The following is a 16,204-nucleotide window of genomic DNA, read 5'->3' as shown; positions in this document are numbered from 1 at the left end:
CCCAATATTATGTATATTAGAAGTTGTGTCCCGATGTTATGGATGGGAAAACATAAGCTCAGGTTAGTCTGCTTCTCCAGTGATCACAGCTGGGAGATGCAGACTGTGTGTTCACACTGGGGCTCTGTGTCAGAGGCCTCCTGGGTGCAATGCTTTGCTACCTTGGTGCAGCCCACACAAGGAATACGTGGCCTTGGCTTTAGAGGACCATAGGCTGATGGGGAAAGGTGAATGCACACAGGGGGACCTTTAACCACCCTTGCTGAGATATAATTTATAATTAATGTATAATTAATATGATGCATATATTTAAAGGGTACAGGTCTGTGAATTTGATACTGTGTATATCTATGAAACCACCCTACACTCAGAAAATTTCTGTTGCCCTGAGTGCCTCTTTTCCATCCATCACTCCCTGAGTTCCTGGCTTCATGCAACTGCTGATGAGATTTTTCCACTGTAGACTTCTCTGGATTCTCTAGAATTTTATCTAGATGGAATCACATGTGCACTCTCTGTGCTTAGGAGATGCCCAGGGCTTGCTGGCTACATTCAATCCATCCAAACAAAGGGATGCTGCTTACCTTAATTTGAGATGCCCATGACATCTCCTGATGAAAGAGACTCTATGCCCCTCATCCCCCATTGCTGAACCACCTCTATAGAGGAAAAAAAAAAACTGGACAAAAAAGCCAGTCTTTTTCTTGTAAAGAAATCCCTGCCCAAATTGCATTCAGCAAAGTTCAAATCTACCTTTTTAGACAAGCACTACCAAAATGGTGCCCCTTATCAAGACTATGCCAGCAACCAAAGCCCAAGGTTATGATTTTGGTGCAAACCTTCTCATGTGCTTATCTATGAGATGACTTCATTTAAGCACTTTATCCATTCACAGAGAAGACATAAAATGTACCACCAGCACTTACAGGTTTTTATAGGAGTCCTAGGCTTCACATGCCTGGAAGGACAGAGTTTCTACCTGATGAGCCCAGAAGCACATGGTGTTGCCAGAATCCTGCACAGTTGTAACCAGGCACAGGGCTTCTGGGGAGTATCTCTGGAGCATACGTGCCATGTGCCACATGCACTGGTGTTGGGACCATGAGCTTAAGTCTTCATGGTGGGTTTATAAATCATTCATATAAAATACAAATATTTTGCAGGATTAGCATGGTCTCAGAAAGTAAAGGAATACTGAAGGATAGAATTATGTGTATTTTTCAAACTTGTTTTGAAACTACTTTTAGTGGGGAGGTATTAGGGATTGAACCCAGGAGTGCTCAACCACATCCCCACACATCTTTTTTTTTAATTTTTCTATTCTGAGACAAGGTCTTCTAAGTTGCTAAGGCTACCTTTGAACTTGTGATCCTCCTGCCTCAGTTTCCCAAGCCACTGGGTTTACAGATGTGTACCACCACAATGAAAAATAATTTTTTAAAGAAGATAAAGTTTTACAAAAAGAATGGTGTAAATGTGTAAATGGAGTGAACTGTAAACTTAACTTGTAAAAATCAGAAGCTGAGAATTTTTATCTCTGAGATTTAAGGAAAAGGAGAAAAGTAGCCTCCAATCACCTACTACAATTCATAGAAAAGTCCATGTTGAACACCTGGAAGAGGCAAGACTTATTTTCTGTGCCAAGAGATGTCTGGACACCCATTCTCACATAGTGAAGATTTTGAGGCAGTCCGGGAAACCAGCACCCAACCAGAGTCAGAGAGGAAAGCCTGGTGCTTGGGCAGGCCTTGGTGGCCCAGTTAGTCACCAGAATCCACCCCTTGATTGACTCTTTCCTTTCTAGCATGGCAATTGCTGGTTGAAAACTGGCTACAATTCTGGTGAGGGATGGCCTGAGAAGTAGCCCCCCGGGGGTGAAATTACAGGGATTCTTACTGTAATGTACTTGCATTCCTCCTGCCATCACTTGAGATACAGCCCCCAAACCACCTGCTCCAGGAAGTCACTACTGCCTGTCAGCCATGACTCTCCTGTCCCCATATCAGTTTGCACACACTTTAAAGGAGCATTTCTAAATTGTGAGGCTAAGGGTCAGGCCTTAATCACCTGTGCAACTCTAGCACCTGACAGCACAATATGTGTTTATAAAGTAACAAAAATAATGGAGATTTAAGTTCCTGTGAGGTTTGAGCCAATGACTTCTCAGGCCAAGTCTCCCAAAGTTCAGTTATCTGTGTGGCATGGTCACAGTCTCTGCCATGTCTTTTCTTCATAAACAACTTTTATTTCCCACCGGGAAAGACAGCCCAGTGGAACTTTGAATGCTTTCAAATGAGAGCAGGAGGAACTCTGCTGGTGACCCATACCCTCAGTCCCTCCATCTCTCCAACAATCCAGGTAGGAAGTCACTTACTGTAGGTTCATAATTTTCACAGACACGACCTGTTCCTGTCCCTCCATGTCTCAGTTTGGGAATGACCAGTAATAGCTCAGTTCTGCCCATGCAGCTCAGCCCCCAATAAAATGCATTCATGAGGAATGGGCTCCTTGCACTAAATGCATCATTTCCTGAGGTACATTTAAAACAATCTGATAGCTACTTGTTTTAAATCCCACCAAGTCTCATGTTATGTACCAGAAGGGCACACATGCCATGCTTGAGGAAACTCTGAAGCAATATCTGTAGATTGATTTGAAAGGCCAGAATTTGAATTTTAGACTGCTTAGCAGAGACTTCAAGTTCTAGGCAGTGGAAGAGCACTGCTTAACCCATTGTCCTACCAGAAGGCAATGACCATGACCAAGGCTGTGCCCTCTGAGGAGCAGCAAGAAGCCCACACATGACAGGAGAGAGGCTCTAATTACAGACCATAATAAACAAACAAGCCAACAACACAAAAGCATGGAGTATGGCTCAGTGAAGTGTATCACCCCAAATAGCAAGTTACAGAAAAAATGGGGGAAAGATAATTATCAACCTGTGCAGACTCACACAGGTGTCTCCTATGTTGGTCTAATTAGGTGAGAGAGGTCGGCACACAGGCTGCTTCCTCATTACAGATGATTGACACCAGGTTCACGGTAGCCAAGAACCACCCAAGCAGTATTTTCCCCACTGTGTTGTCTGTAGGCAAAGCTTTGCTCTCCCTTGCATTGCCAACTACTGCTCCCCTCCCCTCAAACAGCTCTGAACACATCCTTTTTTCCATATGGTTCAAAGGGGGTGAGAAGGCATGAGAGTCTCAGGAGCATCTCTCACAGAGCCTCACTCCTGTGACCTGGCTATAAGCTCATGAGACCAAAGTTATGATTTGGGGGGCAAAACTTGCCCCCAAGCCAGGCATGACATTCCATAGTGCTCTTCCCTGTTTATGGCACACACTTCAGAGAGGAAAACTTTCCTTCTCCAGGGGTGGGTGCTCCTGGGAGATGTCCTATCACATCATGGGTTCCTGGCAAGATGAAAATCATGCCTCATGATCACTTGACCAGACATTTGCTTAGCAATTTAGACACACTGTCATTTCACAGAATGATGTGGGGACATGGGGCAGCAAATTTTCAAATGCCAATAATAAATACAGCAAACAAATATCACAATGTCAACCAGAGCTAAATGGTATGGAAGACAATAAGGACATGGCATAGAGAGAGACTGGGTGGGACTGGGCGGAGATTTAGGAGAGTGTGGACCATGAGGATGGCAAGGTCCTCTTCATAATAAATCCACTCAGCTTCATTGACCTGTTTCTTGCTGGTCTGAACCATTTCTGGTTTCTTAATGGAGAAATAGAAGGGTATTCTTCAAGGGCCTTTTCCTACCTCTCACCCATCCCTCACCCTATTGCCAAAATCACCTTTATTTTCAGTTTACTTTCTAAAATTCTCACTTAATAAAATAACATCCTCTAGTGATGTCAGGATAGAAGCTGGAATGTCCTTCACAACCAAGCTGCTGCCTGCCTCCCAGGCTCTCTGTGATCTTATGCCCTACTGTTCTGCATCTCTGCCTTTGCCAGCTTCTCCTGCCAGGAGGACCTGGGTGTTCTTGGACTACCTGGTGAACTGTTCAGTCACCATCAAGAACAAAGTTCACAACAGAGGGCTCACATCTCCTGTGCTAAGCTTGCTTTTCTTCCACACATGAATTCTGAGGGAAGCCATTGGTAACTTAGAATATCACCTGCATTTCCGGATTTCCCAGACCCAACAGTTAGGTCTGGAAACACACTTGAATTTTTAACTTCTAAAGCAGAAATCTTTGCAGAGGGGCTCTTGTCTTATTCATCTACCTAGTAACTCTAGCCTGTTCCTATGTCCTAAGATTCTTCTTGCCAGATAAATATGTAACCTAGGCATGCCCAATCGACTCCCTGAGCATGCACACACTACTTGCCCCCCGATCGCCACCCCAGCCAAGATTCCTCCACCAGCCCCAGCACAAAGTTGAGGAGTTGGATTGTTCTCAACTGTCCAGGAGACTTCCTCAAAAGTTTTTGAACAGGAGGGTAAAAGATTCTTCTCTTCTCTTTTTACAATGATACATAGATGTGACTTGAGACTAAAACAGCTGTGATCCTGAAAGTTGGTGAAAGTTGAAAAAAGTTGGTGCATGGTTACAAGAACAGAAAGTATAGTGAACAGATCCATTCTCTGGCTGCTGCCATAACCAAGACCCCATGCCTCCCACTGTCTGCTATGTCACCATCACACCCCTCTACTGGGGGAACTCAGTAGTTGGATCTTGCCACTCAGAGCCACAGTCCTGATTAACACATCTTTGCCTCAGCCTCCAGAGATACAGAGCTCAGCTTCTTCACTGGGGACAGTGACCAGGCCAACCCCACCACACACCCAGGCCACCCCACAACCCACCTAGCTTACCAAGGCAAAGTGCACATCTCAAAAGAAGCATTTTTTGTGGGATTCTGCTATATTGTTTTGTTTCTATTCTTATAGATGTTCCAGTTCCATCTTTAAGGACTCTTCTCAAGCTCCATACCCATCTGCCCTGACTCAAATAAGACGCCATAAAGAATTCATTCTTAGGCAGGCTGCAGGTACGCACCTGTTGGTTTGCCCAAGAAGGGCCTCCTTCGGCCAGGATGCCATGGCTGTGTTGTGCTGTGCCATTAGCCACCTCTGTTGTTTGATGGGCCTGGGCCAGGAACTGTTGTGGATTGGGGATGGTCATCAATTTCTTAATGATCCACATTTTGAATTTCAGGGATCAGGTGTCACCTCCAATTTCATCCTTATGGTCTCCTCAAGAGCAGTGGCTTTCCTGATGCCACATAGCTGTGCAGGCTGCACTCTCTCCCCACCTTCAAGAGACCAGTGGCCTGGGCTTCACACAGGACTGCAGTCTGTTTACTCAGTGCTGCTGACATCTCTCCAGACTGCAGTTTCCTTTTAGGGCTCTGATTCACCATAACACCCTTCATCAAAATGTCCTCCAGCAGAACTGTGCCCTCCCACACCCTGCACCCCAGACATCCCACTCCCAAATCAGAATCCTCCAGATTCATTAAATCTTCCTTAAATTCTACAGATCACATCTATGTTGGCAGCACATCATCAGTGAAGTGCAGATTCTGGAGTAACCTGAACCTGGGCTCCAGCTTCTTGTGCCTTCCTTCACACATGCATGGGCCTGGACAGTTTACCTCTAGGAATAGTAGTCTCTTCATCTCTGCAGTGGAGGTGAGAAATAGAAAGTCCAGCAGTCCATTATCAAAATGCAACCTTTAGTCTTAAATGCAAAATTACTGTAAATCAGCCAAAGAGGAAACCAAACAAGTGGTTACCAGCAGTTAACACCTGAGTGAGGAAAAAAGACAAACTTGACACACAGGAGGTGAGGGTAAAGGGCCCAACCTGACCAACAGAGAAAAACCTCACACAGGACAGACCAATCCCAGAAAGGCCTTCCTGCCCAGGAAAACAAAATGAGATGGAGAAACTCCAGTTATATCCCTTTAAATAACCAATAGGGGAGAATAAAATTTGGGTGACATTCAGGAAGACTGTGCACCCCATAGTTCTCAGGCACTGAGGATCTGGGGAGAGACCTTGCACCTCTAGAGGAAAAAATGCTGGTTTTAATAGTAGGGGGTGTGCCTGTGTCCTCTGAAACCCAGGCTTGCATGGTTGTCAGTAAAGCCTGGCTTTTTGTGATTCTTTGCAACTCTTAGTCCATTCTTTGTGTTAGGACAGGAGAACACATTTCTCACAGAGGTAAGATTCCTGTTATCCAAAGGGGTTACTGTGACTTCTACATGAAGTAGCAAGTTTTCAAAGTGTGCTTTTTGTCTCTGGTCACATGAACTCAGAACTCTACTGGCAAGAAGGTCATTATCAGATGGAATCCTTTGACCTTGCACCTCCAGAACCATGAGGCAAAATGAAACCTCTTCTCTTTATAAAGCTATCCAGTCTCAGGTCTTTCATTATTGTAAGTAGAAGAGGGCTGAGAGAACCAAGAGCACATGAGACACAATATAATCAGAGAAGGATGAGAAGATTTTGTGTGTGGGAAAAAGGATCTCTCACTGCTGGGAGCCCGTTCCTCTTGACAATGAATGCAAGTGACAAGCCCATGTCTGATGAACAGCAGACCATGCAATCCCCTCTGCCTGCTCCCCAAAGAAGCTCACACCCTTATTTTCTTCTGAGATAGAATTCATATTTTACCAGCTGAACAGGCAGCGATCACTTCCAAGAGTCCATAACATTCTACTGAGAAACATCAACAAAGCACTAATAAATTGCTCCTGCTAATCTCCCTGTATTGGGGGAAAACATGTGAGAGTCTCTGAATCTCTCATCTATGTTCATCATGTCTCCTTCATGCCAGGACTTTAGCTACAAAAGGTGTTCCAGTCTTTCATTCCTTTGATGTTCTTTAGTTCCTAACATGAGTGAATTTCTCTGTATACATTTGAGATATTTAAGAGAAAAAGAGGACACACCTTTATCTGCAGAAGGTAATAATCATAACCTCTCAAGGTAGGTTCAAAATGACCAATGTGAATCTAAGAGTAGGGAGAGAACAGCCCACCCAAAAGATCAGCAGCTAGACCAAGCCCAGGGTACATTCAGTGTGAAGTCAAGGAGCACCAAAGAAAGCAGCCTGAGAACCTTGCTCAGAGGCAAGACCCTGCACTGTGCTTGCTTCATTTGGGGATAACTGACTTCCCCATGTGTTGGCATCCATGTAAGATGTGGATTCTACAGCCAGGCTATGTGAGGTTCAGACACTGTGAGCACAGTATTGCATGAACTCATGCATGTAAAATGCATGGGTGCCCAGTAGCTCCAAGGCTTTACAGAGTCCAACTCTGAGGCTCACTTAAAATGTTCAATATCTGAAGCAAGTAGAAAGGTGAAAATTAAAACTACACTGAGATTCATCTCACTCCAGTCAAAATGGCAATGATCAAGTACAGAAGTAATAAATATTGGCAAGGATGTGGGGAAAAGTTACACTCATACACTGCTGGTGGAACTGCAAACTGGTGGAACCACTCTGGAAATCAGTATGGAGATTCCTTGCAAAATTTCGAATGGAACCCTCATTTGACCTAGCTATTCCACTCATTGATCTATGTCTAAAGGGCTTAAAATCAGCATATTACAGTGATGCAACCATATCAATTTTTACAGCAGCTCAATTCACAATAGCTAAGCTATGGAACCAACCTTGGTGTTCATCAATGGATAAATGGATAAAGAAAATGTGGTACATATACATAATGTACTATTACTTAGCCATAAAAAAGAATGAAATTATGGCATATGCTAGCAAATGGATAGAAGTGGAGACTACCATGCTAAGTGAAATAAACCAATCTTAAAAAACCAAAGGTTGAAAATTTTCTCTGATATGTAGAAGGTAAACCACAATAAAGGGCAAAGAGGGTAAAAGTCAGGGGATTAGAAATAGGAGAATGGAGGTAAGGGAGGGGGCACAAGAAAAGGAAAGACAGTGGAATGGATATAACATAATTTTTCTGAGTTCATATATGAACATAACACAGTGAACCCCACCACCTTGCACAAGAATGGGGTCCAAACTAGAATAAGATACACTCCATGCTTGTATAATTATGCAAAATGGATTCTGCTGTTATGTTTAAAAGAATTCTTTTCAAAGAGCAGCCTTCCTAGGATCCCCCTAAATCAAAGCCTGTGTAGATTTAGACCACGTCCCCTGACTGCACAGACCCACCTCTTCCACAGCAGTGTTGTCCTCTTCTGGCCCCAGTGATCACCCAGAGGCTGCACTAGGCATCTATTCATAGAGCACATGCTTGGTGCCAGGCTCAGTGACCAGGTGCACTGAGCAGACAAATGAACAATGCCCTGCCCAGTTGGAGGGCTGAGGGGAGGAGCTTCACAGCCTGTCCACCAGGCCCTTTCAGAAGGGGGAATCACAGCAGCATTGCACATGGGAGAGAGCTGAGCAGGGAGCACTGTGTCTCAGGGGAGGGCCACACCAAACTCCTGCTGCATGTTCCCTTTGGCACATTCACAGTGCCATTCACACACTCCTCCAGCAGTACTTGCTCCCCAGGTGACAGGGGAGGAGCTGGAACAGGGTGTGACAGCTGGATATGTCTGCTGCCCTCGGGAGCTCAGGAGCTCATCAGCTCACCAAAGAACCTGCTCACAGAGCATTTCCTTCTCAGTGTTGTTAAATAACCAAAGACAGTTCTGGTGCAACTTCCCCACCCTTCTATGGAATTAGGGGACAAACAAGCAAAAATTTAACTTAAAATTGAAATTTAAACATGATCCAAAAAGAGGTGGCCTACAGTGCTGTCATCTCCCACTTTGTGAACAAAAACAATTTCAAAATACTTCAAAACTCTTTTTCTCTATAACCCCACATAGAACAAAGGACAAAAACCATGCAGTCATCTCAACAGACACACAAACAAACCGACAAGCAGGAATGGAAGGGAAATTCCTCAAACTCAATGAAAGTCACTTGAAGAGCAACAGAACAGCTAGAGTTAAACATACTGGAGCAAGGTAAATGTCCTCTCCCCAGGGCCAAGCACAGGGAGGACATTCATGACACTTGGTCAAGGCTTTGTGAGCAATTCATTACAGGCAAACCTCACAGGGTGATTATGCACGACAATGAAAGCCTTCCAGGCAAGAAAGGCAGAATAAAACTCTGTTTTTATAGAGAACAAGGATGCCAGGATATTCAACATGGAAAGAATGGTCTTCAATAAATGGTGCTGAGACTCCTGGAAAATCCATGCTAAACAGATGACTATAAACCTTTACCTCCCATAGAGGAACATTAACTCAGAAAAATTATGTCACAGACCTAAATGTACCAGCTGAACTAAAAAATAAAATAAAATAAAAAGTATTTGAGAAAAATCTTGTGAATATGTACTAGGCAATTACTTCTTAGGTTCTACAGGAAAAAAGCTTAACTCATAAAAGAAAAAAAATTATATATTATATCTCATCAAGAGAAAATTTTATGCACTTCAAAAGATGAAAGTGCATGAAAGGTCAAAATCTGGGATAAAGTCTCTCAAATCATATGAGATAAGCTCAATCACAACTATTTTTAAAAATTTATGAGGCAAAAAATTTGAGCAGCGCTTTACCAAATATCACTACGTGTCAAAAAGTGCTTGGAAGTAAGCTTGATAGCACTAATTATTTCAGAAATGCAAAATAAAACCAATATGGCACACCTCTCTGGACCCATCAGAATGGCTACAATCAACAGGACTATGAAACCAAGTGCTGACAAAACTGTGGAGGCAATGGGACTCTCAGACACCCAGGGCAGGGATGTAAATGTCACACCTACTTCAGGAAACAATTTAGCAGTTTCCTAACGAGATCAACATGAATTTAAGTGTAATCCTAGAGAAATGACAGCTTGAAATGTCAGACAAAAGCTTGCATGAACGCTCCCAGCAGCATTATCCCAATCAGGAACAACCTGAATGTCCAGCCACAGGGGGACAAACTGATATATTCACATGGTGGAACATGACTCAGCAGTAAAAGAGGAATCATTGAGACACATACCAGCAAGGATAAATCTCAAGTTAATCATGATGAGGGGAAAAAAAGAGAGAGAGAGATGAGGGGGGGGGTGAAGATAGAGATAGCAAGAATACTTTATTGTTTCATTTATATGAAACTCCAGAAAATAAAAATTAATCTTCAGGCTCAAAGAGCATATAAGTCATTACCTGAGACAAATGGAGAGGGGCAAAAGAGAAGGGATCATAAAGAAGCATGAAGAAAAAAATCAAAGATTAAAGATATGTTCACTGCCTCAATTTTGATGGTGATTTTGCACCCACAAAACCAACAAAATGTACCAAAATATCCACTTAAATATGTGCAGTTCATTGAGTGTCAGTTGTGCTGCATTAAAGCTGATAGATAGAAAAATGGCAGAGGGAGGCAGCAGCCTCATCACATGGCCTGTGTGCCTGGATCCATGCCTCCCTGTGTCACAGTTGTGTGATCCAGTTAATTTATGAAGTTTGCTTAGCTCCTCTGAGTTTATTCCTGGAGGCTCAGGGAAGCTGAAACACCCTTCCCACCACCAAAGCTGCATGGCAGGAGTTTAAATTGTGAACCAAGAACCAAAGCACAATGGAGGGCTCCCTTTCCTCCTACTGATCACAGAATAAATATGTCCTCAGAAGACACAGGACACTAGGGATTGTACCTGTCCAGGCCTGAAGTCTGCAGCACAATCACAGCCCCACATCTCCAGCAAAACCCCAACCCTGTAGCAAGCAGGGCCTTGCCAGAGAAGAGCAGATGAGCGTCCCCCAGAAGGGGAGAGAGGAACCATGGGCATGCATCCTGGGCAAGTGAAGGCAGAGGTGTGTAGGTTCATGCAGGACTGCTCCAAGATCTCCCTGAATTCTTCAGAAACAATTCTAATTAGAGATGCCAAAGACAGAGGTGAAAAAAATGATCTGATTAATATTGAAATCACAGTGAAGCTGACAGAAACAGAAGGTTGAGAAGGCAGCAGTGCCCAGCCCTGGCCAACAGGAAATATGTGACAGGTCTCCAATTAGAATGGAGCAATAAAAGTCCAACATAATGAAGGACAAAATTAGGCAATAACTTCCATAATGAAGGACAAAATTAGGCAATAACTTCCAAACTGCCTGACAACTTCTTCTGAACTGCATGGCTCCTGGCAGTGTGTGAAGGGAAGAAATTCATGCCCAGAAATAGAATAACTGAGGATTTAAGAGGAATTTTAGTGAAGCATTGCAAAATGAGAAAGAATAACATTTGATCTTTTTTGGAATTTTTCTCTGTTCTTCCAAGTAGAATTAGCATTAGTTGAGGGCCATTGGATGGGCTTTCTCTTATTTGTAACAACAACAAAAACAATCCATACCAAACAGGGAGTACAGCTTAGCTCTGCCTGAGCCCATGACCTGCCACCCTGACCAGTACCACTCATACCTGAAGATTGAAGTGCCTGGCTCAGCCATTTTTTCTCTGTAAGGGCCCCATTGAGAACACACAATCATCCAGCCAATCCTGTCTGAAAGTACAGTCTCTGGGAGAAACTCCTTGCAACACTCAAAGGGATACAATGATCCAAGGAGTGAGGCTGCTTTTCCAGGTGCTGCCTGGACCCTCTAGGCTTTGTCTGGTGGCCAGCAGCCCACAGGCTACTGAGTGGCAGACTTTGTTTCTTCTGATGTCCACTGCCTTACCTGACCCCTCACAGACCACCTGTGGAAACAAGATCCTTCCTGGGTAGGTAAGGCTTTCACATGTTAATATTCTTTCATTGGCCCTTTAACATCTCATTATTATGAGTCCAGCTGATACCTGAAGACCAGAAACATAGTGATAGCAGCCATAGATTGGAGGCACCATTTTAAGGTCTGCTTGTGCTTATATTGATTTCTCTGAGAGCATGAAAGAGTTCATCCCCTGCTAAGGAACTTGACTGGCCTCGGTGGCTCTGGAAGCCACAACTCATTGACACAATACAATTGCAAATGCAATAAAACACAACCTTGTTTGGAAAAGTGGGTTTGCAGATATAAACCTTAAGGATCTCAAGAAGAAATCATCCTGAATCAGGATGAATCCAAATTCAATGACAAGGGAAACAGAGATTAAAGGGAATTGGTCATAATCCAAGGAATGTCCAGAGCCACCAGAAGCCACACAAGGCAAGAAAGGACCCTCTCTAGAGTTACTGGAGGAAGCAAGGCTTTCAGACTTTTGACCTACAGGAGAATAAATTTCTATTGTTTAAGTCACCATATTTATAATAACTTGTGACACCAGCCCTAGGAAAGCAACATGTGTAGCAAAGGAATGTCAGAAATGCCTTTAAGAACCTTGACAGGGGCAGTTTTGGGGCAGGTCTTCCTGAGGGGAGGAGGAGAGCTATAGCCAAAGAGGATGTGGTGGTGGGATCAGAGGCCATGGAGAGAGGTGAAGGCACCACACTGCTAACTTTGAGATGAAGGAGAGACATGATCTGGGAAGGTAGCCTACTTCTGAAGCTGGAAAAGGCAGTAAACAGGTGTCCCCTGGGCCTCGAGGAGGAGGTGGCTCTCCAAGCCTCTCCCAGGCTTCCCACCTCCAGAACCACAGGCAACCACCAAGTTCATGGTGATCTGCTACAGCAACCACAGGGACTAACATACATGCCCTCCAGGCATGTATGATCCAGAGAAAGCCATCATCTAGTGACTCCCTGAAGGTCACTGCCACCTCCCCCACACAATGCAGTACATGACTTTAGAGTGACACTCATTATTCACAGGTCTGAAGGCCCTGGAAGGGACTGCAATCTCCACATCCACTTGAGCTCTCCACTTGAGAGACTCCACTTGAGCTCCAGGAAGTGCCATCACCCTTCTACATGCTGTTTACTTGTGTGCAAACTCCAGGCCCTGATATTGCCTAGCATAAAGGCCCATGTGAAAATGAAGAGGTTCAACAGTACTAATGTCCTTATTATGATAGTACTTGGCCCTTAGTAAATGTTCAACAAATAATATCTCTTAATACTCATGTGCTGTTGAAAACTGCTAAGGGGACATGTCACACATGCTCCATCATGGTAGCTTTTGTGGTTCTATATGCACTGCACCCCAGAAGCAGATGATCAAGACCTGTTGCAGAATGGAATATCCCCAGGAGGGCAGAAGAAGGTGAACCACAGGCCAGGCACACGTCTCCACCCATCACCAAGTCCTATGGCTTTAGAGCCCCCTCCACCTCTTTTTGAAGGTTTCCAGTAACAGGAAATTTGGTGGAGATGCCCCACAAAGATGAGAAAACCACTCATGCATGGTATCTTCTCTCACCTCCAGGAATCTCTAGCGTTCACTCATTTGTAATTTTAAACAACATTTACTTGTTCCAGACTGTGCTCAGGGCTGGGAAGAGCATAGACACAGCCATAGATATGTGGCCATTACAACCAAGTAGAGGTTAAGATTTGTAGACGTGAATGTGGACATGTATATGGATATAGATACAAATATGCACATCTATCAATGCAACATTGACATACGACAGGTCAAACACTTTATAACTCTCTTTAGATATACATTCTCATTTAATCATTTCCCAAATTCCACATTAGACTTTATCACACAGAGATATAACAAACAGCAATTTAATTAGACATGCTCAGAATACCTAGATTGCCACCAGATGAAACTTCCACCGGAAGACACAGAGAAGAAAAAGAGGGTGCTACCTAATGCAGCTTAGCTCAGCTCCCCTCAGCATTTCCTTTAAACTAACCTTTGCCCTTTCCCTGTGGCTTAAAGCAAGAAAAAAAAAAACTTTTTTAATCAACTGGTTTTTGAACTTCCAAAACCCAAGTCTCCTCTAAAGGAATTTCCAAAACTATTTTGATTGCTGTTCATTCTTCCTTGCACAATGACATTAGAAGAAATCTCTATAGAAGGTAACTTTTTACTATATCATTATCATCCCCATTTGTAGATAAGGATCTGAGTTCACATGAGTTATGGAATTTGCCCAAGGTCTAGTGGTAAGGGAAGTGAAGTTAGGATCTGGACACCATCGTCTGTCTGAAAGCTTAAACAAAGAACTCACTATCTCTGCAGCCCTTTTTTTTATATTGAACTAAAAATGGTTCTTTTTAACTTCCACTTTAGGAATGCAAAAAGCACAAATCTCCCTCTTCCACATGATGGCCCTTGAAAGACATAACAGTGTTGTCACCACCTCACCCCTGGGCCTCTTCTTCTCATCACAAGACTAAATACTCACATTTTCTGTAGTCTTTTCTCTTCTGATTTGATTTCAGGAACCCTTGACCACCCAGACATTGCTTAGCAGAACACAATCCAGTTTTCTCCTCTTAGGGGCTATAAAGATATAGAAATCTCCATCAGGAAGATAGAATGAGACCACACTACAAGAAAAACTCACTTTCATCTAAAATCTAAGATCAGAAAGCCAGTCTCACAAGTATGATGTGAAGTGACAAATGTCCCTCTACCTCCTTGGGGTAGATGAGGGAGTAGTGGAGACTGTGGTGAACTGGGGGGTGCAGGCCTTACACAAAGGGTAACCTTTACTCAACTCCAGGTGAAGCCTACATAATCCCAGGGCCCAGGACCACATGATCTTGTGATTTTGCATTAGAAGTTCAAATTTGTCAATTTTTACGTGACTGTAACATATTAAAAAATAAAAGCCAGCCATCCATGTACATGTACACAATGCATGTACACATGTGTGCATGCGCACACACAAACATACGCACACACACTCTCTCTTAAGCGGCAACACTTACTATTTTTCTTTGTTTTTATCTTCAGAGTAATTGTTGACTTAAAACTTGGCATTTATGCTCTCCAATCTTGCCTAATCGGGGTCAATTTCCAGGTTTTTAAAACATTTATGCCTTCAGATTCTGTTTTTCAAAAGTCATAAAATCCCAGGTCTAAGAAGCTAATTTGTGCATTGCCACAATTTGCATCTTGCTGAATTCCCAATTTCTTGATATCACAATCCCAGACCCAGGCCACTGAACTTACAGTGCATGAAGATCTTTGATGACCCAGCAAACTCCTCCTTGGAGCCCTGTGGTGTTTCCTATGCTGTGAAGGCACAAGTAAGCAAGAGCCCCAGAGATGGAGGGGGTTCTCCTAAGGGTGCTAATGACTATTCAATGTCTGGTGCTGTCCCTGGTATGAAGCTGAGGCCAGCACAGGGATCTGTGGACATCTCCATCCATCTTGGAGTCATGGCAGAATTTACTATGAACCTTAAGAGTTTAGCCACAGCCTGTGCATCACAGCTGTTTAATTAAATCTGGCCCACTGACATAGACAGCAAGGACAGTTGCAGGACCTGTCTGACTATAGGACTGAGCTTGATGATCTGTGGGCTCCATTTCATTCCTGGATGAGTGGACAATCATTTGCTAAAGAACTCTGCTTTTTCATGAGGCTGCAACAGTTAATAGGAAAAATCCATTTGCTTCCAAAACTATATCTATCAGGATGGGCCAAGGATATTTTTAGCAGGATCCATGCATGAACTTATATTTGAATTGGCCTCCCACAAATAGAGCTCTCCGGACAGAAGAACAAGGATCCAGTGTGGGGCTACAGAGGAGGCTCTCAGGAGGGGACTGAAGGCTTAGGAAACTGACCTAGAGGGATTCACTTACCTGGACCCAGGATGGCATAAGCATAAAGAGCCATCTCTGCCCCTGCTTTCTGGAAGTCAGGGGAAGGTAAGGACTGTGGATGGCCAAAGGCAGCCAGGAGCAGTACATGGTCAATGTTTTATCCATGCACATGATCTCCTGCAAGTAATTGGTCTCCCTGAGCTGAGAAGGTAAGACCTGGGCTTGTTCCATAACCAGGTGCCCAAGGAAGGGCTGTGTGTACAGGTCTTAAGCTAGTCCAGACTTCTTCTCAGAGAGAATTAGTGTTCCAAGCCCAGGAAACAACCAACACCAAAGGTGAGTTTTCTATGGGCTCATTGTTTTTTACTAGATCTCACAAATACACCATTTCTTCCTTACTAAACTGTCTGTAGACCAAGACACAGCAGCCTGCAGGTCACACTGTGTAGAAATAAAACCTTCCCAGACCCTTTCTATGTGGGGAACTCATGAAGGCCTTACTGTTTGCCATGAAGTTCTTTAGACTGAATTGTTTCCCTAACTGTCTGAACGAGAGCTGGGAGAAGGTGAGGA

The 16,204-nt window shown here is 43.7% G+C and overlaps 1 pseudogene; it reads right to left on the bottom strand.

The window, feature by feature from the left end:
• The window catches only part of LOC125614572, a 52,211-nt pseudogene extending 36,507 nt beyond the window's left edge, over positions 1 to 15,704 (bottom strand).
• Between the last annotated feature and the right edge of the window lie 500 nt (positions 15,705 to 16,204).

This window comes from Marmota marmota, unplaced genomic scaffold, assembly GCF_001458135.2.
Source record: "Marmota marmota marmota unplaced genomic scaffold, marMar, whole genome shotgun sequence".
Classification (NCBI taxonomy): Eukaryota; Metazoa; Chordata; class Mammalia; order Rodentia; family Sciuridae; genus Marmota; species Marmota marmota.
The sequence above is the reverse complement of the archived record's forward strand: the minus strand, read 5'-3'. Positions and strand labels throughout refer to the sequence as shown.